At 40.9% G+C, this 26292-nt stretch overlaps 1 protein-coding gene and 1 long non-coding RNA gene across 6 annotated transcripts in view; one reads left to right on the top strand and one right to left on the bottom strand.

The window, feature by feature from the left end:
• The window catches only part of LOC110142058 (uncharacterized), a 163148-nt gene that overhangs the window by 40706 nt on the left and 96150 nt on the right, over positions 1-26292 (bottom strand). The window lies entirely within an intron of this gene.
• LOC139035153 (SLAM family member 7-like) overlaps positions 20107-26292 on the top strand; it is a 28821-nt gene continuing 22635 nt past the window's right edge. For 2 of the 4 annotated variants that reach the window (XM_070467543.1, XM_070467540.1), the window contains exons 1-2: positions 20238-22342; positions 25402-25797. The gene's annotated coding sequence lies outside the window, so the exon portion shown is untranslated. Of the gene's footprint in view, positions 20218-20237; positions 22343-25401; positions 25798-26292 lie in introns of those variants that run through there. The other 2 variants (XM_070467541.1, XM_070467542.1) reach the window with 2 other exon arrangements.

Here is a 26292-nt window from a genome sequence, read left to right as displayed (position 1 = left end):
GAGTCTTGACTTTGTCATGTACTGACTTTCCAGACTCTGGGCTTATCTATTAATGTCTTTGGATCCTCCATTTCCTCACCTGGAAAATAGGAGATGATCACAATTGTACCTATCTGCATCTCATGGGTGAAAGTGTTTCACATACTGAAAGGTGCTAGACAAATAATGGGCACTGATGGTGATTTAGCTAACTGACTGGAGACCATAGGAAATGTCTGTTATGTTGATTTAGCAGTAGTAAATCAAGCAGTGACCTCATTTATCCTCATCAAGCTTCCTCACATCCTTAACCCTTTAGATCTTAGCACCAGCAGTACTCCCATTTCACTGCCATGGACACAGGGGCCCATTTCATTAACCTAAGCCCAGGACCTCTTATCATACACCTTTGGGAGCCCATGTCTAAAATAGTTTCTCTTGGACGCAGTCTTACAAAATGGAGATAATTTTCACTTGTCACATGGAACAATATAGCTGTTTTTATTTTATCTTTGATACTGCAGCAAATAAGTTAAACAAAATATTCAGATCCAAATAGCCTTCAAATCCACCTGGGTCAGATATAAATTTTATACTCTTTCTTTAGATTCTCTCACCATCAACTATCTTTTATATAATTTATTGCATTTTTAAGATTTTAGTTGAGTGAAGCATACCCTTAGCTAGTTCTAAGAAAAAACTTTACTAAAAGGCAAATTTTATATCAATGATTTTTTTTTGTAAAGTCAAAGAAACAAATTCAAGTCAGAGATCCCATAAATTACATCTGGAACCACACTGTAGAACTAGGCTGCTGACAGTTGCTTCCTCTGCTGTATACAGGAATCTGCAATATCAGGAAATCTACTCTGTAACCATCCTATCTCTTCTAGCATTCCATGCCAGTAAAACAGACGTCCAACTCCTTGCCTAGACCCCAATATATTGAGGTCTCAAAAGTCTTGTGTATATAAAACCATTTGTGGAAACTTAGCTATCAAAAACCTGGAAATGAGTTTAAAACTTTTCATAAAAATTAAAATATAGTATATCAAAATTCATGAGCTGAAACTAAAGTAGTACTTAGAAGGAAATTTGTAGAATCAAAGACTTATATTAGGAAAGAAAAAATAGCTGATTAATACTTTAAGCTGTAACTTTAGAATAAGCAGAGAAAAGGAAATAAATATCAGAACAGAAACAAATAAAACTGATAAATCTAAAAACAGATATATATTTTTTAACTATGGTAGTTTAGTCACTAAGTCATGTCCGCCTCTTGTGACCCCATGGACTGTAGGCTCCTCTGTCCGTGAGATTCTCTGGGCAAGAATACTGGAGTGGGTTGCCATTTCCTTCTCCAGGGGATCTTCCCGACCCAGGAATTGAATCCGGGTTTACTGCATTGCAGGCAGATTCTTTCCCAACTGAGTTATAAGGGAAGCCCATATTATATTTTTAAACTACAGTTAAAAATCATATGTAATTGTGAAAAACTGAAATTTTTTACATGATTTTAAAAAACAAAACAGACCAAAAAATAAATAAATAAATAAAGTCCATGTAAACCACTTCTATTCAATGTCATACTGACAATTCTAACTCCACTAAGGCTATAAAAGAAGTAAAAAAGTATACAGATTTTAAAGGATGGGAGGAACCAAACATTTTTGTAGACAAAATGCTTGTCTATGGAGAAAGCTTTCTAGAACTAAGACGTTTACAAAGATTACAAGGAAAAAAGGCCAATTGGAGGGAAAAACAGACTTTTGTGTACCAATGAAAGATACCAGGTTTAAAAATTTTAATTCCATGTTGTGGGGAATCCATTGAGGTTCTTGAAGAAATCTGTAGGGACAGAGATCATCTAGCAAGCTGTGCATAGTGATTAAAAGGGTTCAGCCGGTACTGGTGGAAAAGAGCCCCGACAGATTTTGAGGGTTTATCCTGGCCTTGGGTACTCACCTCTAGTCCCTGATCCATCCCCATTACCAGTCAATCTATATTGAAAATATGAATTTTTTTTAAATTCAAGTTGAGGCACTTCTCCCACAGATTGTTTGCAGAGTACTTAATGATAATATTGCTGTATACTGTTTCTAGTGCACCTTAGCAGCAGCAGCAGCAATACACCTTGTGTCCGGTCGAATTCTTCCTTCTTATTCCCTGCCACTAGCAGTGCTGAGCTTCTGAAAAACTTTAGGGGGAGGAGTCCAGTTCAATGCATTCACAGTACAATTCAGAGAAGCAACTTTGGTCCCTATCCATTGAGAAGATTACAACATTTTCAAGTACATAGAATCCTCCTTTATATTTGTAATCTTAGTTTCGGGGGTGGCTTTAGTAATAACTGACACAGTTGCATGCCTGGGGGCCTGGTGTGTCTGTGTACATATCTGTGTGTGTATGTGTGTTTATGTGTGTGTGTGTTTGCTTGAAGAGGCTTGGATTAGCATGATAGATTCCCATGGTTCTTTCTGATCTTTGGAACTCTAACTTAGGTGGAGCATCCTGGCTAAGCTGGGAAGATTGAAGGAAAGAGAAGAAACACCATTTTGACTTGCTTGCATTTTAAAATTGAGGAAACAGTGACCTTTTTATTTGTATTTAGGGGTAAGATTGGTGGTGAAAAAAAGACAGAATTTGCTGTGTGAGAGAAAATAACTTTTCAATGATTTTTTAGACTCAGGTTAACCAGCTTAGGCTATTAATACTTTAACATCCCTTACTAAATAGAGAATGCATGTATTGCCTGAATACACATGCAGTGACTGCTTCTGCATTTATTTCTTGAAAGAGAAGAATCCTTCTTCTTTCTCACCAAGTTCAATATAATACAAAAAAAGGAACCTGGAACATTGCAATACAGTGTGATGAGAAGTAATGGAGACATAAGAGGAGTATTAGGGGTCAGGGGTCAGGGAGAAGCATGGGGATGGGCAAGCCTATTCCAGGCAACCACAACATCTAGGGGTGTGGGGTAAGCTGAGAAAAAAATGTGATGACTTAATGTAACTGTGCTTAAGTGTCCTCACCAAGGTATCAAAAACAACTAAAGTTTCACTATTTCATTCTTCCCTAAGATTCACTATTCCTTTCTTCCCAACAATGATAAAAAAATAATTGCATGTGAGGTGCTTAGCACAGGACCTGATATGTTGTTTGCACTTGATCAACTGCTCTTCAAGGTGGAAGAGAGAAAAGAGCCAAGGATAAGCTCCAGGTTTCTGAAATGAGCCACTTACTGAGAATTTTTGTTGTTGTTCAGTCACCAAGTCATGTCTGACTCTTGTGCAACCCCTAGGACTGCAACACACCAGGCCTCCCTGCCCCTCACCTTCTCTTGGAGTTTGCCCAAATCCATGTCCATTGTATAGGTGATGCCATCCCACCATCTCATCTTCTGTTGCCCTCTTCCCCTTCTGCCCTCATCATCTCCTTTCCCAGCATCAGGGTCTTTTCCAATGAGTCAGAACTGAGAATAGGGCCCCAGAAATAGGTTGGAAGTTGAAGACAACAAATGCAGCATCAGACACATTGAGACTGAGCCCCAGTGGAGACGTCTAGTAAAGTTGAATGCAGGGTCTGATGCTTAGCAGAGAATGATTTGGGGAAGGAGTTTGGGGCATCAGCAGCATGTGAATGATAACAGGAGCCAATGGAGTAGGTGTCAGTGAGAGAATGAGAACTGAGATGAAAAGGCCACTGTCCCCAAACACTTGGAAGCAGCAGCGTTTGAGGGAAGGACAGAAGTAAAGGAGGAGGAGCCAGAAGAGGAGGCTGAGCAGGATGGCAGATAGGAAGAGGAGACCTAGGGGAGGGGGATATGAAGGAAGCTGATGGAAGAGAGACTTTACAAAGGAGGGAGGAGTCAACAGCGTCAGTGCTGGAGTGGCAGTGGGTCATCCTGTGATAGCCTGAGGAGTCCTGATGAAGAAAGGCCAAGAAGTGAGCGTCTTGAAGCAAGTGTGGAGGTGTGACTGTGATGTGGAAGCGACAGAATTGGGACAGTAGTTGTGGGTGTGGGGTAAAGGATGAAGTCAAAAAAGGGGTGTGCTAAGAGCACTCAAGGGCTCCAGGAAAGGAGTGAGCAAAGTGGGATCAATTGAAAATACCAGAGAAGAAAAATGTAAGACAACAGTTTTCCCAAACAGATGAGATCAGACTTGAAGCACAGGTGAAGGTATTGTTAACCATTGAGAAGATTACACACTCTCCTCAAATATAAATGGAATGTTCTCCAAAATAGGCCATATGTTAGGCCATAAACAGCCTTGATAAACTTAAAAGGTGGAAATCATACAAATTATATCCTCTAACTCCAACAAAGTGAAAGTGGAAATCAGTAACAACAGGAAATTTGACAAATATGTGGAAATTAAGCAATACATTCTTCATCAACCAAAGGGCAAAAGAAAAATTCACAAGGAAATTGGAGAGTTTACTGAGATGAAAAAAACTGAAAACACACAACATTCCAAACTTATGGGATGCAGCAAAAACAATACTTGAGGAAAACTGTAAGTATAAAAGCCCATGTTAAAGAAGAAAGTTCTCAAAACAATAACCCAAACTTCTACCACAAGAAACTATTTTTTTTAAAAAATCCCAAACCTAAAACAAATATAAATTAAGAAATAATAAAGGTTAAATATGCCTTTGTATGGATTGATATATCACATTTTATTTATTCACTCATCAATTGTTGAATATCTGTGTTATTTTGACTTTTTGACTACTAAGAATAATGCTGATTATTTCCTGTGATTATGTTTTCAATTTTCTTGGATGTTTACCTAGAAGTGGCATTGCTGGGTCATATGATAGCTCTATGGTTAACTTGCTGAGAAACTGCCAAAATATTGTTCAAAATGGCTGGACCATTTTATATTCTTAGCATCAGTGTATGAGGGTTCCAATTTATCTACATTCTTGCCAACAGTTGTTACTGTTAGATTTTTTTATTCTAGTCATCCCAGTAGGTATGAAATGGTATCTCAATATGGGTTTAATTTTCATTTCCTAATGACTAATGATGTGCATCTTCTTTCCATATGTTTGTTTATTGGACCTTTATATATCCACTTTGGAGAAATGTATATTCAACTCCTTCATCCATCTTAAAAAATATTTGTCTTTTATTACTGAAGTAGAAGAACTCTTCACATAATAATGACACTAGACTTATCAAATATGTAATTTGCAAATCTTTTGTCCCATTCTCTGGGATGTTGTCTCAGTCTGTTCATGCTACCACAACAAAGACTGGATGACTTTAAAAACAAACTTATTTCTCTCTGTTCTAGAAACTAGGATTTCCAAGATTGAGGTACCAGAAGATTCAGTGTCTAATAAACCAGGCCTGCTTCCTAATTTATAAATGGAAATCTTCTCTCTGTGTCCTGAATGATGGAACAGGTGAGAGAGCTTAATACTTGGGCCACCTGATGCAAAGAGCCAACTCATTGGAAAAGACCCTGATGCTGGCAAAGATTGAAGCGAAAGGAGAAGGGGGCAGCAGAGGATGAGATGGTTAGATAGCATCACTGACTCAGTGGACATAGATTTGATCAAACTCCAGGAGATAGTGAAAGGCAGGGGAACCTGGCATGCTGCAGTCCATGGGGTCACAAAGAGTCAGACATGACTTAACAACTGAACAACAACAAAAGGCAGAGAGAAAAGTAGCAAAGTTGACACTATATGATTAGTCTTATAGCTTCTGGTCAAAAGTGGTACTTGTCACTTCTGCTCACGTTCTGTTGATCAAAACAAATCACCTGGATAAGTCCAAGTGATAAGATAAGTAGTGCAGAGAGATACCATCTTCACACAGGAAGGGCAGTTATTATTTGGGAATAATAATAAATTTCATTCTTTATATTACCTGTCTTGGCTAGAATCTACAACATAATGCTGAATACAAGTGGAGAGAAAAGACTCTCTTTTCTCTGATCTTAGATGGAAAACTTTCCAGTTTTTCACTACTAAGTATGAGGTTAACTGTGAATTTTCATAGATATTCTTTATCAGGTAAGGAATTTCTCCTCAATTCCTACATTAAGTTTTCTTAATGAAAGAATGTTGTATTTTGTCAAATACTTTCTGTTGTTTACCAGGTTTTATCTATGGTGTTCCCTTTAACCTACTAGCAGAATAGTCTACATTGATTGGTTTTCACATGTTCAATCACCCTTGAATTCCTAAGAAAAAATCCCACTTGGTCATGCTGTATAATCCTTTTTAAGTAATGGCGGATTTTGTTTACTTAGTTTGTGGGGACTTTACTAGGGCTTTACTAATCTTTACTAGGGCTTCCTTGGTGGCTCAGATGGTAAAGAATCTGCCTATAAGGTGGGAGACCTGGGTTCGATCCCTGAGTTAGGAAGATCCTCTGGAGAAAATCCACTCCAGTACTCTTGCCTGGAAAATCCCATGGATGGAGGAGCCTGGTAGGCTACAGTTCATATGGTCACAAGCAGTCGGACACGACTGAGCGACTTCACTCTCACTTTCACTTTCAATGAAGGATATTGGTCTGTAGTTTTCCTTTGATATTTTTGTCTGGTTTTGGATCAGAGTAATTCTGGCTTCGTAGAAAAAGTTGCAAGTGTCACAGATAAAGTTACCCTATGAATTGTTTTAGATTCTCAGTCGGTTCAGTCACTCAGTCGTGTCTGACTCTTAGCAACCCCATGGACTGCAGCATGCCAGGCTTCCCTGTCCATCACCAACTCCCAGAGCTTGCTCAAACTCACGTCCATCGAGCTGGTGATGCCATCCAACCATCTGATCCTCTGTCATCCCCTCTCCTCCTGCCTTCAATCGTTCCCAGCATCAGGGTCTTTTCCACTGAGTCATTTCTTCGCATCAGGTGGCCAAAGTATTGGAGTTTCCACTTCAGCATCAGTCCTTCCAATGAATATTCAGGACTGATTTCCTTTAGGATTTACTAGTTGGATCTCCTTGCTGTCCAAGGGACTCTCAAGAGTCTTCTCCTACACCACAGTTCAAAAGCATCAATTCTTCAGCACTCAGCTTTCTTTAGCATCCAACTCTCACATGACTACTGGAAAACTACTACATGACTACTATAACAAAATAGCAAAGCAGGGTGGCCCAAACAGCAGTCATTTATTTTCTCACAATTCTGGAAGCTGAAAGTCAAAGTTCAAGATGCTGGCAGTTTTGATTTCTCTTGAGGTCTTTCTCTCTGGCTTGCAGAAGGTCCCTTTCTTGCTGTGTCTTCACGGATTTTCTCTGTGTGTGCATATCACTCTTCATGAAAGGGCCCAGTGATACCGATGTAGTGCCCTACTTTAGGACCTTTTTAACCTAGCTGCCTTCTTAAAGACCCTATCTCCAAATACAGTCATATTGACAGTTAGGACTTCAACATTTGAAAGTGAGGGGTGAGAGGATGGGTTATAATTCAACTCAAAACTGAAGTGCTTTGAGTATTTATTCAATTTCATTTTTTGTTATAGATCTGTCTAGATTTTCTATTTCTTCTTGAGTTCATTTTGATAGTTTGTGTATTTCTGGAAATTTTTCTATTATATAGGTTATCAAATTCTGTCATACAATTATTCACATTATTTCCTCAAAACTTTTTTTTTATTTCTGGGCATTGTAATTAACATCCTAATTTATAAAGGTTTGGGAGTACGTCAAGGCTGTATATTGTCACCCTGCTTATTTAACTTATATGCAGAGTACATCATGAGAAATGCTGGGCTGGATGAAGCACAAGCTGGAATCCAGATTGCTGGGAGAAATATCAATAACCTCAGATATGTAGATGACACCACCATTATGGCAGAAAGTGAAGAAGAACTAGAGTCTCTTGATGAAAGTGAAACAGGAGAGTGAAAAAGTTGACTTAAAGCTCTACATTCAGAAAACTGAGATCATGGCATCCAGTCCCATCACCTCATGGCAAATAGATGGGGAAACAGTGGCTGACTTTATTTGGGGGGGGGCAAAATCACTGCAGATAGTGACTGCAGCCATGAAATTAAAAGACACTTACTCCTTGGAAGGAAAGTTATGACCAACCTAGATAGCATATTAAAAAGCAGAGACATTACTTTGCCAACAAAGAACAGTCTAGTCAAGGCTATGGTTTTTCCAATAGTCATGTATGGATGTGAGACTTGGACTCCAAAGAAAGCTGAGCACCAAAGAACTGATGCTTTTGAACTGTGGTGTTGGAGAAGACTCTTGAGAGTCCCTTAGGCTGCAAGGAGATCCAACCAGTCCATCCTAAAGGAGATTAGCCCGGGGTGTTCATTGGAAGGACTGATGCTGAAGCAGAAACTCCAATACTTTGGCCACCTGATGCGAAGAACTGACTCAGTGGAAAAGACCCTGATGCTGGGAAAGATTGAAGGCAGGAGGAGAAGGGGATGACAGAGGGTGAGATGGTTGGATGGTATCACCGACTCAATGGACATGAGTTTGGGTAAACTCCGTGAGTTGGTGATGGACAGCGAGGCCTGGCGTGCTGCGGTCCATGGGGTCGCAAAGAGTTGGACACGACTGAGCCACTGAACTGAACTGAACTGAACTGAACTGAACTGAACTGTTGTACTAAGTTCATCTTTTATCTAGTGTGCCCATTAACACATATTTATTTTAATTACTTTCTGCAAGTTGTCTTTTAAATAAGATTGAAGAAAAAACTGTAATAAATGACCCAAAAAAATCACATTCCTTTCTTAAAATTTTATTTATTTATTTTAATTGGAGGCTAATTGCTTTACAATATTGTGGTGGTTTTTACCGTACATAGACATGAATCAGCCATGGGTGTACCTATGTCCTCCCCTCCCACCTCTCTCCCCACCCCATCCCTCTGGATTGTCCCAGAGCACCAGCTTTGAGTGCCCTGCTTCATGCAATGAACTTCTTTTGTTTGTTTGTTTGTTTGTTTGGGGGTTTTTTTGTTCATCTGTTTTATGTATGGTAATATACATGTTTCAATGCTATTCTCTCAAGTCATCCCACCCTTGCCTTCTCCCACAGAATCCAGAAGTCTGTTCTTTACAGCTGTATCTCTTTTGCTATCTTGCATATAGGGTCGTCATTACCATCTTTCTAAATTCCATATACATGCATTAATATATTGTATTGATGTTTCTCTTTCTGACTTACTTCACATTCCTTTTGATATTTACCTTTTCTTATTTTCTCTACTGGTACTCTTCTTTAGTTTATATGATTTTATTTATTGTACAGTGTATTCTATTTTAGGCTGATAAAGCAGTTCTGAAAGTAAAAACTATTAGTTTTTGTTTATCTGAGTGTGTCTTAACTGATATTTAAAGAATAGTTTGCTGTTATCAAGATCTTTCTTGACTTTTTTCTCTCAACACCTGCATTTTTCATCCCTGGGTCTTCTCACCACATTGGTTTCTGAAATAAACTGTTAATCTTACTGGGTAATCCTTTTTAATATGATGAATCACTTCTTTATTTCTACTTTTTTTAAACCACTTGAAAGAATTTTTATTAAACCAGACACATTCTAAACGTATGACTTCTCAAAAACAAACACTACTCACACCAAAGGTCATATACCTCTAAACCAGTTTTTTTCTTGATTTTTTTACCGAATAGGACAAATAATAGTTTGAAATTCTTTTTTTTTTTCATTTATTTTTATTAGTTGGAGGCTAATTACTTTACAATATTGTAGTGGTTTTTGCCATATATTGACATGAATCAGCCATGGATTTACATGTGTTCCCCATCCCAATCCCCCCTCCCTCCCCCCTCCCCATCCTATCCCTCTGGGTCTTCCCAGTGCACCAGCCCTGAGCACTTGTCTCATGCATCTATTTCTACTTTCAAGGTTCTCTATCTTTTGGTAACTTGGTTGTGATATACATAGGCATAGAACTCTCTGAATTCATCCTGTTTTGACATGCTGAGTTTTTGACACTGCAGATTTTTTTTTAATGAACTTTGGGAAATTTACCACCATTTATTTCTTTGATCATTCTGTGTGATCCTTTTTCTATTGCCTCATTTTGTGAGAATCCATTATGTGTATGCTGATATTATCATGGTGTCCCTCGGATCTCTGATAATCTGTTTATTTTTCATTATTTTTTCTTTCCATTCTTCAGGCTGAATTATCCAAATTGACATATCTTTGATTTGTTGGGGTTTTTTTCTGCCTGTTCACAAATGTTATTGTGTTCCTCTAGAGATTTTTCTACAAGTTATCATATTTTTCAACTCCAGGATTTCTACTTGGTCCTTTATCTTAATTTCTATATCTTTGATGACACTTACTATTGATGATACTTTGATCTTATGTTTTCCTTTTGTTCTTCATATTTGATTTCCTTTAGTTCTTTGAACTTATTTAAACAGCTAATCTAGAGTCTTTACCAAGTAAGTTCCATATTTGGTTTTCCTCAGGGATATTTTCTACTGATTGTTTTTTTTTTTTCTTTGTGGATGGATCATATACACTTGCTTCCTTGTCTTGTATGTTTTATTGGAAATTATACATTTAAAATGATAAAATGCAGCAACTCTGGAGATCAGGATCTCCTCTCTAAAAGGACTTTTTAAAATTGAAATATAAAAAAATAAAAGAAAAGAAAATTGAGATATAATTGACATGTAATATTGTGTAAGTTTAAAGTGCACAATATGTCAAGTCAATATATATAGTGATTGCAATAAAATTACTATGAAAGCATTAACTAACACTTCTGTCATGATATGATTCTAATTTCTTTGTTGTTGCTGCTGCTTCTGTTCCTAAATTTTTGTCATTTTTATTTAAAAGTTGACTTTTCCTTTGACCTTTCTGGAAATATTCTGAATTTTGTTTTTTGTGTTCAGTGGAGTTTCTGATTGGTTGACTTAAAAGGCAACTAGTGTTGAAAGGAAATCTCCTTAAATGTCTGGAGCTAATACATCTTTTAGTCTTTGGTGAAGATCTCTGTGTGAATTTGGAGCTTGTCTTCAACACTCATTCATACAGTTCACAACTCTACCTTAGGCTTCAGTTTCTACTTGCGATGATGATCTCCAAGGTCAGCTGCAAGTTAGGGAATAGGACCATCTCAGGTATTTTCTGAAAATTCTACACGGTTGTATGCATTTTCTTGGGCTTATAGATTCCTGGGGTATGTCAGAACTTTTCAACGTGTCTATGAATGTATTGTTACCAAGATTTTCCTTTTAAGATATTAGTTAGTCTCTTGTTTGCATTACCAGTTATCCAATTCCTCAGGTATCCACAAAATGAAAAACTTGCTCATAATTGCTTTGATGAATGCCACTGGGTAAAGCCATTTCACAGTGGAAGGGCTCTGAGTTAGATCAAACACAGACTTCCTCGCAAACGAAGTCTTCCAATTTATCACCAAATACTTGATATCATGACAATTTATTGGCAATGCTTCTGTTTGTCTTCGTTAAAGCTCCTTGTTTGTCTTTGCCATCTTGAGATGCTATAACAAAATACAATTTAATGGTATTAAACATGACATTTATTTCTCACAGTTATGGGGCTGGTTCAAAATCAAGGTCCTCACTGAATCAGTTCCTGGTGAGGGTTCTCCTCTTGACTTGCAGATGGCCAGTTCTTGCTGTATCTCACAAGGAAGAGACAGAAAGACCTCTCTAGTATCCCTTCTTATAAAGACAATAATCCCATCATGAGGACCCCACTTTCTTGACCTCATCCACCTCATTACCTCCCAACTGCCCTGTCTCATAATAGCATTATATTGGAGGTATGTGATTCAACATAAAAATTTTGGGAAAAAACAAACATTTGGTTCATAGTACTGCTCTGAATGTGATTCAGCCATTTTTCTTGACTACATGCTCCTCAGGTTGCTGCAAACCATTGGATAATTCCAGAATTTTGAAAAAGATATCCAAAAGTGTAGTTGGTTTTCTCACTTCTTCTATGAAGGAGAGAATTTTGTATGATCCTAAATTTTCTACCCTCCACATTTTAATGCATATTAAAATATTCATTGTTTTCTAGAATCCCACTTCTGGGCATACACACCAAGGAAACCAGATCTGAAAGAGACACGTGCACCCCAATGTTCATCGCAGCACTGTTTATAATAGCCAGGACATGGAAGCAACCCAGATGCCCATCAGCAGACGAATGGATGAGGAAGCTGTGGTACATATACACCATGGAATATTACTCAGCCATTAAAAAGAATTCATTTGAATCAGTTCTAATGAGATGGATGAAACTGGAGCCCATTATACAGAGTGAAGTAAGCCAGAAAGATAAAGACCATTACAGTATACTAACACATATATATGGACTTTAGAAAGATGGTAATGATAACCCTATATGCAAAACAGAAAAAGAGACTCAGATGTATAGAACAGACTTGTGGACTCTGGGAGAAGGCGAGGGTGGGATGTTTCAAAAGAACAGCATTGAAACATGTATAATATCTAGGGTGAAACAGATCACCAGCCCAGGTTGGGTACATGAGACAACTGCTCGGGGCTGGTGCAATGGGAAGACCCAGAGGGATCGGGTGGAGAGGGAGGTGGGAGGGGGGACTGGGATGGGGAATACATGTAAATCCATGGCTAATTCATTTCAATGTATAACAAAAACTACTGTAATGATGTAAAGTAATTAGCCTCCAACTAATAAAAATAAATGGAAAAAAAAATAAAAAAATTTTAAAAAAAATTTATACACCATGACCAAGTGGGCTTTATCCCAGGAATGCAAGGATTCTTTAATATCTGCAAATCAATCAATGTAATACACCACATTAACAAATTGAAAGATAAAAACCATATGATTATCTCAATAGATGCAGAAAAAGCCTTTGACAAAATTCAACATCCATTTATGATTAAAACTCTCAAGAAAGCAGGAATAGAAGGAACATACCTCAACATAATAAAAGCTATATATGACAAAACCACAGCAAGCATTACCCTCAATGGTGAAAAATTGAAAGCATTTCCCCTGAAATCAGGAATAAGACAAGGGTGCCCACTCTCACCACTCCTATTCAACATAGTTTTGGAAGTGTTGTCCACAGCAATCAGGGCAGAAAAAGAAGTAAAAGGAATCCAGATAAGAAAAGAAGTGAAACTCTATTTGCAGATTATATGATCCTCTACATAGAAAACCCTAAAGACTCTACCAGAAAATTACTAGAGCTAATCAACGAATATAGCAAAGTTGCAGGATATAAAATTAACACACAGAAATCTCTTGCATTCCTATACACTAACAATGAGAAAACAGAAAGAGAAATTAAGGAAACAATACCATTCACCATTGCAACAAAAAGAATAAAATACTTAGGAGTATATCTACCTGAAGAAACAAAAGACTTATACATAGAAAACTATAAATCACTGATGAAAGAAATCGAAGAGGACACAAACAGATGGAGAAATACACCGTGTTCATGGATTGGAAGAATCAATATTGTCAAAATGGCCATATTACCCAAAGCAATCTATAGATTCAATGCAATCCCTATCAAGCTACCAATGGTATTTTTCACAGAACTAGAACAAATAATTTCACAATTTGTATGGAAATACAAAAAACCTCGAATAGCCAAAGCAATCTTGAGAAAGAAGAATGGAACTGGAGGAATCAACCTGCCTGACTTCAGACTATACTACAAAGCCACAGTCATCAAGACAGTATGGTACTGGCACAAAGACAGAAATATAGATCAATGGAACAGAATAGAAAGCCCAGAGATAAATCCATGAACCTATGGACACCTTATCTTTGACAAAGGAGGCAAGGATATACAATGGAAAAAAAGACAACCTCTTTAACAAGTGGTGCTGGGAAAACTGGTCAACCACTTGTAAAAGAATGAAACTAGAACACTTTCTAACACCATACACAAAAATAAACTCAAAATGGATTAAAGATCTAAATGTAAGACCAGAAACTATCAAACTCCTAGAGGAGAACATAGGCAAAACACTCTCCGACATAAATCACAGCAGGATCCTCTATGACCCACATCCCAGAATTTTAGAAACAAAAGCAAAAATAAACAAATGGGACCTAATGAAACTTAAAAGCTTGTGCACAACAAAGGAAACTATAAGCAAGGTGAAAAGACAGCCCTCAGATTGGGAGAAAATAATAGCAAACGAAGCAACAGACAAAGGATTAATCTCAAAAATATACAAGCAACTCCTCCAGCTCAACTCCAGAAAAATAAATGACCCAATCAAAAAATGGGCCAAAGAACTAAACAGACATTTCTCCAAGGAAGACATACAGATGGCACAAAAACACATGAAAAGATGCTCAACATCACTCATTATCAGAGAAATGCAAATCAAAACCACAATGAGGTACCATTACACGCCAGTCAGGATGGCTGCTATCCAAAAGTCTACAAGCAATAAATGCTGGAGAGGGTGTGGAGAAAAGGGAACCCTCTTACACTGTTGGTGGGAATGCAAATTAGTACAGCCACTATGGAGAACAGTGTGGAGATTCCTTTAGAAACTGGAAATAGAACTGCCATATGACCCAGCAATCCCACTTCTGGGCATACACACTGACGAAACCAGATCTGAAAGAGACACGTGCACCCCAATGTTCATCGCAGCACTGTTTATAATAGCCAGGACATGGAAGCAACCTAGATGCCCATCAGCAGACGAATGGATGAGGAAGCTGTGGTACATATACACTATGGAATATTACTCAGCCATTAAAAAGAATTCATTTGAATCAGTTCTAATGAGATGGATGAAACTGGAGACCATTATACAGAGTGAAGTAAGCCAGAAAGATAAAGACCATTACAATATACTAACACATATATATGGAATTTAGAAAGATGGTAACTATAACCCTATATGCAAAACAGAAAAAGAGACACAGATGTACAGAACAGACTTTTGGACTCTGTGGGAGAAGGCGAGGCTGGGATGTTTCAAGAGAACAGCATCGAAACATGTATATTATCTAGGGTGAAACAGATCACCAGCCCAGGTTGGATACATGAGACAAGTGCTCGGACCTGGTGCACTGGGAAGACCCAGAGGGATCGGGTGGAGAGGGAAGTGGGAGTGGGGACCGGGATGGGGAATACATGTAAATCCATGGCTGATTCATGTCAATGTATGACAAAACCCACTACAATATTGTAAAATAATTAGCCTCCAACTAATAAAAATAAATGAAAAAAAAGAAAAAAATATTCATTGTTTTCTAATCACATCTAAAGTTTTTCAGTGTGTGCTGTGTTTATTTGTGTTCAGTCGCTAAATCATGTCTGACTCTTTACAACTCCATGAAATGAAGCATACCAGTCTTTTCTGTCCGCCACCATCTCCTAGAGTTTGCTCAAATTCATGTGCATTGAGTTGGTGATGCTATCTAAGCATCTTATCTTCTTCATCCCCTTTTCCTTTTGTCTTCAGTCTTTCCTGACATCAGGGTTTTTCCTGAGTCAGCTCTTCACATCAGGTAGCCAGAGTATTAGAGCTTCAGCTTGAACATCAATCCTTCCAATGAATATTCAGGGTTGATTTCCCTTAGGATTGACTGATTTGATCTCCAAGCTGTCCAAGGGACTCTCAAGAGTCTTCTCAAGCACCACAGTCTGAAAGCATCAATTCATCAGTGCTCAGCCTTCTTTATGGTCCAACTTTCACACCCATACATGACTACTGAAAAAAAAAAACATAGTTTTGACTAGACGGGCTTTTGTCGGCAAAGTGATGTCTCTGCTTTTTAATATGCTGTCTAGGTCCTTCAAGAAGCAAGCACCTTCAAATTTCATGGCTGCAGTCACCATCTGCAGTGATTTTGGAGCCCAAGAAAATGAAGTCTGTCACTGCTTCCACTATTTCCCCATCTATTTGCTGTGAAGTGATGGGACCAGATGCCATGATCTCAGTTTTTTGAATGTTGAATTTTAAGCCAGATTTTTCACTGTCCTCTTTCACCCTCATCAAGAGACTCTTTTGATTCCTCTTCACTTACTCCCATCAGAGTGGTGTCACCAGCATATCTGAGGCTGTTGATATTTCTCCCAGCAATCTTGATTCCAGCTTGTAATTCATCCATCCAGCATTTCTCGTGATGTACTCTGCATATAAGTTAAATAAACAGGGATTTGACGATAGACAGCCTTATCATACTCATTTCCCAACTTTGAACCAGTCAGTTGTTCCAAGTCTGGTTCTAACTGTTGCTTCTTAACCTGCATACAAGTTTCTCAGGAGACAGGTAAGGCAGTCTAGTACTCCCATAAATGGAAGAATTTTCCAGTTTGTTGTGATCCACACAATCAAAGGCTTTAGTATAGTCAATGAAGCATAAGTATATGTTTTTCTGGAACTCCCTTGCTTTCTCCATGATCCAATGACTATTTGACCCATTGAAACCATCCTTCATCCTGTTTATGATTTTTATTATAATTTTTATTGATGTATAGTTGATATACAGTGTTATGTTGGTTTCAGGTGTACAGCATAGTGAGTCAATATATTGATAGCTTATACTCCTTTAAAAGTTATTACAGGACTTCCCTGTTAATCCAGTGGTTAGGAATCTGCCTGCCAGTGCAGGGGTCATGGGTTAGATTCCTGGCCAGGGAAGATTCCACATGCTGCAGGGCAACTAAGCTGATGTGCCACAAACTACTGAAGCCTGCACACTCTAGAGCCCAGGCTCTACAACAAGAGAATTGAGAAGCCTCCACACCGCAACTAAAGAGTAGGCCCCACTCACCACAACTAGAGAGAAAGCCCATGCACAGCCAAAACAAAAAAGTTATTGCAAAATAAAGGCTATAATTTCCTGTACTGTGCAATATATTCTTGCTGCTTACCTCTTTTATATAGTAGTTTGTGTCTGTTAGTCCCATTCCCCTAGTTTGCCCCCCTCTTCCCTCACCCCTCTGGTAACCACCAGTTTGTTTTCTATATCTGTGAGTCTGTTTCTGCTTTGCTATATATATTCATTTGCTTTATTTGATAAGTTTTAGCAGCAAATAGATACCTGGATTATAGAATAGGAGGTAAGGAGGAAAGAATGGACAATGAAGGCAAGCTGTCACCCTGCAACTGCTGCCATCTGCTCCCCTCCCCAGCCCAGCTCTGAAATGCCCTGGTGCTCTGCTGCAAACGCTGCAGGCTAGAGTGGTGGCTTTTCTCTCTCAAGTCAGGCAGAATGGTCAGTGAGAATATCGTAACTCAGATCCTCTCTACCAACATCTCTTATCTAAGCACCTAGCCCTTCTTACTCCTGGGGCTGAAGTTTCCTTCTACACCAGGAAGCAAACATCCTTTCTAATCTGAGGTCCTTTCTCTCTCAATTAAAACTTGAGTTTCTCAAAATCTACAGTCTTCTCTCCCTCCTGGTCATGTCCATGGCTCAGCTGATGTCGACTGTGTAAACACCTTGCTGCTTACTTAAAATATAACCTTGGACAAGTTATGTAATAGCTTTGGACATTCTGGATACTCTTCTATAAGATGCATGTAATGATCAGGTAATAGGGTTGTTTTGAGGATTTAATTCAGCAAATAATTTTGATTAGCCAAAATGACACATATAAATCTTCTAAATAGTAGATATTGGATCAACATTTTGGTCGCCTGATGTGAAGAGCCGACCCATTGGAAAAGACCCTGATGCTGGGAAAAACTGAGGAGAAGGGGACAACAGAGGACAAGATGGTTGGATGGCATCACAGACTCAATGGACAGGAGCTTGAGCAAACTCTGGGAGATAGTGAAGGTCAGGGAAGCCTGCTGTTGTCCATGAGATCACAAAGAGTTGGCCATGATTTAGAGACTGAACAACAAGTTCCTCATGCAATACAGTCCTTAGGTGGGGTGTCCTGTCCTGTGCAATTCAAATAAGATAGACATGACCACTGGTGGTGTTTTCTAGAAGTCCAGAGCCTTCCTATAATTTCTGGCATTTCCTAGGAATTTTCACTCTCATGGTCACTTCCCTGACTGGTTTTCCAGGGCTCCCCATCTCACTCAGTTCTACATTTCTTTATTATCCTCTACCCCATATTTACACATGTATATACTTAGCTGCAGCAGAGCCAAGTGTGCCTTCCTTTAATTCCCCAACTCATTACCAGTACCAAGTAGTTTCATGTAATAAACTCTTACCAAAGTTTCTGTTGGGGAATGTGTGCATGTGTACGTGCTATGCCTTAGCACAGGATGGCTGGGATGCTGAAAGTGAGATAAGACCTCTGGATAATTTTAAAGTCGCTGACATTTTACCAACATGGATTATCTGTTGGCTGACTCTCCTCCCAGTGTCCCTGGTCTCCAGTGACATTTCAGGTTTCCCCTCTCCAGGGTCCTCCTTCCCACTGCCCATCACCCACATAGTTTTCATAACTAAAATGTTCCCACACTAGGTTTCTCTCATGAGAATCATGAAGACCAGTGGAGGAGGGGATTGTGACTTGCTCTCCATTGCCCTAAAGGCAACCAGTGAATGAGCAGCCTATATTTTCAATCAATATAAAAAGTTTCTGACCACAGGATGCATGAACCACATTTTAAGCTGATTTGTCTGCTATTAGGTGGAGTAGGGGAAAAATAAAACTAGTTTTGAACATTCTCTTGTCTGGAATACTGCACAGCAAGTTTTAGAAAGGAGCACAGACTAGACTTCAGAAGATTTGCTTGGAATGGGAAAGGGGCTGTGATTGGGGGGATGTGTCTTCAGCTCATTGTCAAGAGTCCAGGTCTTGCCGTTTGATTAGCTCTGTGACCTTTTACAGGTAATAAGATCCCTCTTGGAGGAGGGGTTTACATACATAAAGGATTTAATATGCAGTACCTGACTACCTTAAGTGTATGGTCATAGGGCCAGTCCTGTGGACCCAACTTTGGGGCTTTCTGCCTGAGCAGCTGAGGGAGAAGCCTCAACAGGAAGGAGAAGGAGGTAAGTTAAGAGGATGGTGTTGCTCCTCCAGAACATGGGAGATGAGAGCCTCAGATAATGTAGGGTATCCAGCATGGGGAGAAGAAGCCAGGGCCTGACCCTCAGCCAGTTGTGTGGAGGCTGACGTAGCTGAGGCTGTGGCCAGGAGGAGGGTGTAGATGTCTATCTCTTCCCCTCTGTGAGAGCAGGAACGGAGCTGGCGGAGACTAAAGGGAAATGCTTGGCTGTGGCACAATTTCTATGAGGGGTCTGGCTTTGCCTTGTGTATATAGGGAGCCCTGGTGACAGCTGGGAAGGCCATACAGATGCAAGTAACAGGTAAATGCCAATATTTGTGTTGGGACTTGAGAAGTTTACGCTTCCCCCGAAGAACTTTGTTCCTTGCCACAGTTTCGTATATAGGAAACTGAGAGTTGAAGTTTCTTAAAAATTAGAAAGAAAATTTGACTCATTAAATGGAAAAGAGACAGAGCAGCCACCAAACCAAGATGGGGCTTTGTTGTTGTTTAGTCTCTAAATCATCTGTAACTCTTTTTCAACCCCATGGACTGTAAACTGCCAGCCTCCTCTGTCCATGGAATTCTCCAGGCAAGAATACTGGAGTGGCCTTCCATTTGCTTCTCCAGGAGATTTTCCCAACCCAAGAATTGAACCCATATCTCCTACATCTCCTGCATTGGTAGGCGGATTCTTTACACGTGAGCACCTAGGAAGCTTGAGATGCGGCTTAGCCTAGCCTTTTTGCAGAGCATGGCTTCTGTGCCTGACCATAGCCTGGCACTGGTGAGCTGGGCTGCCTGGGGCAGAGCTGTTACCCCAGGGAATCACGGAAAAGTATATGAGAACTCCAAGCTGGCTGTGACTTCACTGAGTGGGGTCTGTCAAACAGTATGCCAGGCACATCAAAGAGTGAAATTATTTATACATTCATTTTAAAATGTCTTATTGAGTGCATAGTGTATATGCTGGTGATAAGATTAAAGGAGTTTCTCTAGACTGACAGAGCTCGGGCTTCCCAGGTGGCGCTAGTGGTAAAGAACCCACCTGCCAATGCATGAGACAGAGACTGACAGAGAACTAATGCTGGCCAGTGGTCCACTAGAAACAAATTTGTTAGCTCCACCCTGAGGGTGGGAAGCTGGGGCCCAAGCTTTTCTCTTCTCTTGAAGCTACCTTCCTCAATATTTCCTCTGCAGCTGAACAGGGTGGCAGGCAACCTGCAATGAGGCTCTGCTCAGAAGACCCCCACCTCTGCCGGACCTCCTGGCTCCTGGGATTCATCAGTCTCCTTCCCAGTGAGTGACCGGGGCTCCTGGGGAGGGAGGGATATCGGATAAAGCCAGCAAAGCAGGACCCTACCACTTGGAGTGCTCTCTAGGTTTTGACGTCTTTGTTGGACAAAAAGGGAAAACAACTCTAAGTTTTCAAAAGCAGTGTACTTTGTTTAGAGCCCCAGAGTGCAAGGAAAGAATAATATGGCCTTTTTGGTTGTGGCAAGTCTGGGACCCCTGAGCTCAGGCAGCCTTGTCTGCATTAAGAGAACCATTTCGAGGGAGGTGAGGTTGCTTCTGCTGCAGTAACAGGGAAGCCAAGAGAGCCTGCCCAGGGTCCTGGGGAGAGGGAGGGAGACAAAGAACATGGCTCCTTAGGGCAGAGGGCAAGGGATTGAGGTTCTCCTGGTCTAGACTCAGAGGGGCCCTGGAAGCTTATACAAGACATCGTGGAGGAGGAGGCCGACAAGAGCCCCAGGTCTGGGCCAGAGGAAGCAACTCTAGTCAGGCTCCTTGGGCTTCTCTACTAGAAAGGATAGTGAACACACACTCTCCACTAGGGTTTGGGGTGCAGATCCTAGCAGATCATCACAAAGGAGAGGGTCCTTGAAGTCTCCAGTTTATGTCAAAAGAATTTATATATTTTGCATTCTACCTCAGTGTTAGTTTTCATTTTGAAAAGTTGAAAAATTATCTTCCAGTAAAATGAATTCTCTGGGAGGATGCCCTCTAAAATGCAAATCACTGTTTTAGGGCAAAATCCTAGAAACAATGAATCTTTACATCAATTTGGAAATGATTGAACAAGATGGGAAGTTTCTGTACAGTGGAGTATTATGAAGCTAGGGAAAAAAACAGTTTACCAATTGTCTGGGAGGTGTTTCTAATTTTTGATAGCATCAGATGTATGGATTTCCATCAGTAAGATGCAGAAAACTGTATATAATAAAATCCTAGTCTTGTAAATAAGACAGTAATCTGTGATATTTAAAATCTATACACCCACATATTTATGAGAGTAGGAGAAAATGCAGAAGAAAATGTAATAGATTACTAACAAGGGATTAAAATGGGGGGAAAGTTTGGAGGTGGGAGAAGAAAAAGTGGAGAGAATAAAGAGTTGAGCAAAAAAGAGGAACTGAAAGAAAAAGAGAATGTCCTAAAGAAGGATGCGTACCAAGCAAGTATCCTTCAATTAAAAATAAACAAATCTAGAAAATTCACAGGAATGATGTGGATACATCTATAAATTTATGAAAGATTAGACATTTGTATATATAAAAATTAAATACAAACAAATGAAGAAAAGTAGAAAATATAGTGGATTCTGAATTCTGGATAAAACTAAACAAATTAGAGAGCATTTGTAAAAATGGGCCAACATATTAATAAAGGGCATTGAAATAAGGACTATATCCCATTTAACTAGATTACTTCTGTCTACAGTAAAATGTAGGCTTTCTTCATGTTTCCAGTGTTATTTAACTGCAAAAATATGTTCAAAATTATAGTTTTATCTAAAGTCTGGGACTAGAAATTCACAAATTAAAAATAAAGAGATGGAGACAAAGTGAGATAAAGGGAGAAAAAAAGAGAGAGAAGTGGTTTGAATTTCTCATGTTAGAGATGAGATGATCTACACACAGAGAAGGAAAATGACTTTCTCAAGGTCACCCAGGATCTGGGAAGGGGTGGAATTTGTTGCCCTCTTAGCCCCAGCCTCCATGATACTGAATAAGATGGACACTTTCCAGTGGAGGTCGGGCACCCTGGGTGAACAAGAAGAGGCATCATTGGAAGGAACATTAAATTGCTTTGTACATTTGGAGGAGTAGGTGGTGAGGAGTGATGCTGTGGGTGAAGTATCTTTGTCTTTACCATTCTTAACATCTTTAACCCTTTTCTGGACATGAGTTTGGAAGTAGTGGGAAAGGAAACTTGAACGTGAGTTCAGTTCACACTGGAATTTCCCAGAGACACAGAAGCTACTGGTAGGTCCTGGGAAGATGCACTCATCATAGCAATAGTCTCCTTCATGCCCTCAGAGTGTCCCTGTGTCTACTGGCAGAACACAAAGAAGAAAGGGCCCCTACCATCACTGACATCTAGAGAGAGTCATGGAGACGGAGGAGACAGTGCAAAGGTACAGGTGGGTTTGATTATGAGTTGAGAAAAAATGGCTATTGATTTCCTGGTGTGATGACGAAGGAAGAGTCAGAAATGTGAACAAAATTTTATGTTGATTTTTATATTTTATATTATTTAAATAAACTTTACTCTCTTGTTTATAACCACAGCCTTTCTGGCTTAATTTTCTTCTTCAGGATTAGACCTTTTGTAGTTCACAATGCTCTTACTGTCTGCCTTCTTTTTCTATGTCTCTTTCATCTTCCTCACAGCTGGTGCTCACCGCCAGCTTCTGAGTCCATCCTCCCTGCAGCCTGAGGGCTGAGCCTCCTCTCTCCCTGGTTCCCTCATTTCCAGCAAGTGTAGGGTCTGGTAGGTCTGCCGTTTAACTCTCCACTTGCCAGAAGTCCCTGCTCTGCTGTGTGTGCACGCTAAGTCGCTTCAGTCGGGTCTGACTCCACAACTCCAAGGACTGTAGCCCACCAGGCTCCCTTGTCCATGAGATTCTCCGGGCAAGAATACTAGAGCAGGTTACCATGCCCTCCTCCAGGGAATCTTCCTGATCCAGGGATCAAAGCTGCATCTCTTATGTCTCCTGCATTGAAAGGCAGGTTCTTTATGACTAGTGCCACCTGGAAAGCTACTCCCTGCTCTGCTAAACCCCTGTAATTACTTGCTTCCCCTTTCCCAGGAGAGAAAGTTGGAGGATTAGCCTCCAGGAGCTGCTCAGATCCTGGTGATAAGACAGCAGTGCTGGGAGAGAAGCCCCTGGGAAGGACAGGGACAGGGTGGGGAGCTGGTGGAGCTCCTGCAGGGGAGAAGCACTGGGCTGGGAGAGGGGAGCCCTGGTGCCAGGAGTGGCTCTGCCCTGTGTGACCCAGGACAGGTTCACCCTCTGGGGGGGCCTTCCTCTGTGACAGGAGGGGCCTGGGCAGATGCCCCCCTAAGGGCTCTCCCAGCTTCTGTCCAGAGAGGACTCTCGTGTGTGTATGTCAGGCCTCTGCTCTGTCTCCTCATCCCATGTATCCTAGTCCTGTGTCACGACAGGGACTGACAGCAGTGAGCCTGTTCAGGGCACCTGAAAAGAGGAGACCCCTGACCATTACTGTGGTCACTTCTCAGCCCTGCATGGAATGAGGGATGCTCTTCTTCAAGCATCCCCTTGGGAATCCAGTCTGGCCCTCTGTTTTCTCTGCCTCTGCTCCTGAGGGGGACGTTTAGATCACCTCCTGAAGGACAACATCGTTCACAGTCTATGGAAACTTTGTTTGCAAACCATTCTCTGGAAATATAGTAAAGCAGTATAAAGCCTAATGTAAGGCTCCAGGCCTATGAGGGGAGCTGAAGGGACGGGGATGGGGGCCTGACCCCGAGGAGATGCCTAATTCAGTGAATAAGTGATTAAATAAATACAAAGAAATATCTGAAATACACATATATATGAATACTGGACTGAGCCATTCTCTGCCTCTAGTGAGAGCCAGGAATGGGTATAAGTACAATAGAGGAAGGCAGGCTTGATATGAGGAGAACTTACTCAGGTGGAGAGAGAACGTTTTTCCCTGGCAGGCAGAGGCCAACTCAGGTGGATCATGACCCTCTGGGAAAAGCAAATTATTGTTCCCTTCAGGATAAGAGTGTTCTGCATTACTTTCTCTGGTTCTGTTCTGTCCTACCCTGTCCCCAAAAAGGACAGAGGGTAGCCAGTCCCTGGGGCCTGTGTCTGACAAGGGAGGGTGGGCTCAGGATGGGGTGGCCCTGAGGGGAATGTGCCCACTGGTCTCAGCTCTGCAAGAAAGTGATCGAGGAAGGCCCACTGCAACCTCTCGGGGACTGGATAGGGAAGTGCTGACTCGGTGGCCGGGACAGCAGAGCTCACTAAATGATCACTTGCTCACTCTCATATTCTAGTCCCTGGCAGTTAGCCAGGGCCTTGTGACCAGTGCTGGCCAGAAAGCAAGAGCTGAGAGCACGCTACTTCTGGACAGAAGTGTGATTCTCCTGTTTCCCCTCCCTGCTGTGGGGCTGGGAGCCTGTGAGGACCCTGTGGGCTCCATGCAGATGGTGGAGCCTCCACTCCGTGTGACGGGATCCCTCCCTCGCTCCCTCATGGGGACTGTGGTGGGGGATATAAACTCCTCTTGTTCTAAGACCTTGAGGTATTTTAACTGCTTGTTACACAGCACAGCCTAGCCTATCCTGACTACCACACTGCTTAGAAGCAAAAAGGAGAACAGCATTCATATTTGTATTAGGTATTTACTGTTGTGTAACCTGTCACCCCAAAAGTTAATGCCTTAAACACCATCAAGTAGAGTGTCACATTTGCTCTAGGTCAGGGTCCAGGGGCGGGTCAGCTGGGTCCTCTGGCTCAGGGTCTCTCAGACTGAAATCAAGGTCTTGACTGAGGCTACATCAGCTCAGGGTCATCTGGGAAAGACCTGCTAGCAGGAAGCTCCTGTTGGACTGAGGGCCTCAGCTCCTCCCTGGATGTTGACCAGAGGCTCCCTCAGTTCCTTGTTACATGGGTCTCCCCAGTAGGGCAACTGACAGCATGGCAGCTGGATTCCTCAGGGCAAGCAAGGGAGAGAGTGAAAGAGAGTGTGTGAGAGTGTAAGCAAGAGGGAAGTCACAGTCCTGTGTACTCTAAAACCACTGAGTGACATCCACCGTGTCTGCTGCAGTCCATTCCTGACAGCAAGTCACTAGGTGCAGTCCACACTCCAGAGAAACAAGTGTGTGAACACAAGGAGGCAGGGATGTAAGGAGACATTTTAGAAGTGCCTTCTACAGTTATGCACCTAATTTGTGCCTGAAAATGTGCTGGGTGCTTTTCACTTGTGATGTCATTTAACTTATACTGACCTTATGAGGTCAGTAAGGAAATGTCAGGTTAGCAAATTTATGTAACCTATTCAATGTTACACTTCATTAGAAAGAAGACTTGATTCCAAAAGTTGTTTCAATTAATTGTACTTGGCTGTCTTATTAGAATCAAGGAATTATACCGGGTAGATTTCTTTAAAAAGAGGTTTGTGTGAGTTCTTTCCTTTATTATTGATGAAAAAAAAATATTTCCAGTTTCCAATCCTTTAGGCATCTGCAGCACTGGGGCTAAGAGTCCTGGTGCACGTGGTTCTGAAATTCAGGATTCTGGAGCCCGTGTTCCCCTGCAGGGGATCCGAGGAGGTTCTGTGTTGTTTAATGTGACCAAGAAGCAAGAAGCTGAACCAGAGAAGGTCTCATGGGCTTTTGGCCCTGATTCAAACTACAGAGTCCTGCTGCAAGTCCATCGTGGGGCAGACACTCCAACCTGGGTCAGCCTCCAGGACAAGTACCAGCAGAGGGTCCATGTGCCCAACATCTTGTCCCTGAAGATTGAGAACTTGACCTATGAGGACAGTGGACACTACCGGGCTCGAGTCAGCTTTACTGGAGGATTAGAACTTACCCAGGTTTTCCTCCTCACCGTCTATGGTAAGTGACACCTTCTCACCCCACTCCATGGCTTCCCTCCTTCTTTTGTCCTAGGAGGCTCACAGAGACCCCATTTCATAAGATTTTATTTAGACCCCAACCTTCAGAGTTTGTTTTCTCACCCAACAATAAGGTGTGCATGTTAGCCACAAAAGGAGAGCAGACTTGAGATTCACAAAAGGGAGAAAATCACTTCAGTATTTTGAGGGAGGAAAACAGGAATTTATATGGTAACATTAATTGTTCTTTCTAAAACTGAGTTGCTTAATTTCTCTATTTGTTTTCTATTACTACTGTAACAAACTACCAGAAAAACTTATGGCCTTAAAACCTCTCAAATTGATTATCTTACCATTTTGTAGGTCATAAGTCAGACTTGGGTCTCATGGGGCAAAATCAAGGTGTTGGCAGGCCTATATTCCTACCTGGTGACTCAGGGAAGAATCCATTTCTTGCCTTTCCCACCTTCAAGTGGATACCTGATTTCCTTGGCTG

This window comes from Odocoileus virginianus, chromosome 5, assembly GCF_023699985.2.
Source record: "Odocoileus virginianus isolate 20LAN1187 ecotype Illinois chromosome 5, Ovbor_1.2, whole genome shotgun sequence".
NCBI lineage: Eukaryota > Metazoa > Chordata > Mammalia > Artiodactyla > Cervidae > Odocoileus > Odocoileus virginianus.
Note: the sequence above shows the minus strand (reverse complement) of the source record. Positions and strands in the feature narration are given on the sequence as shown.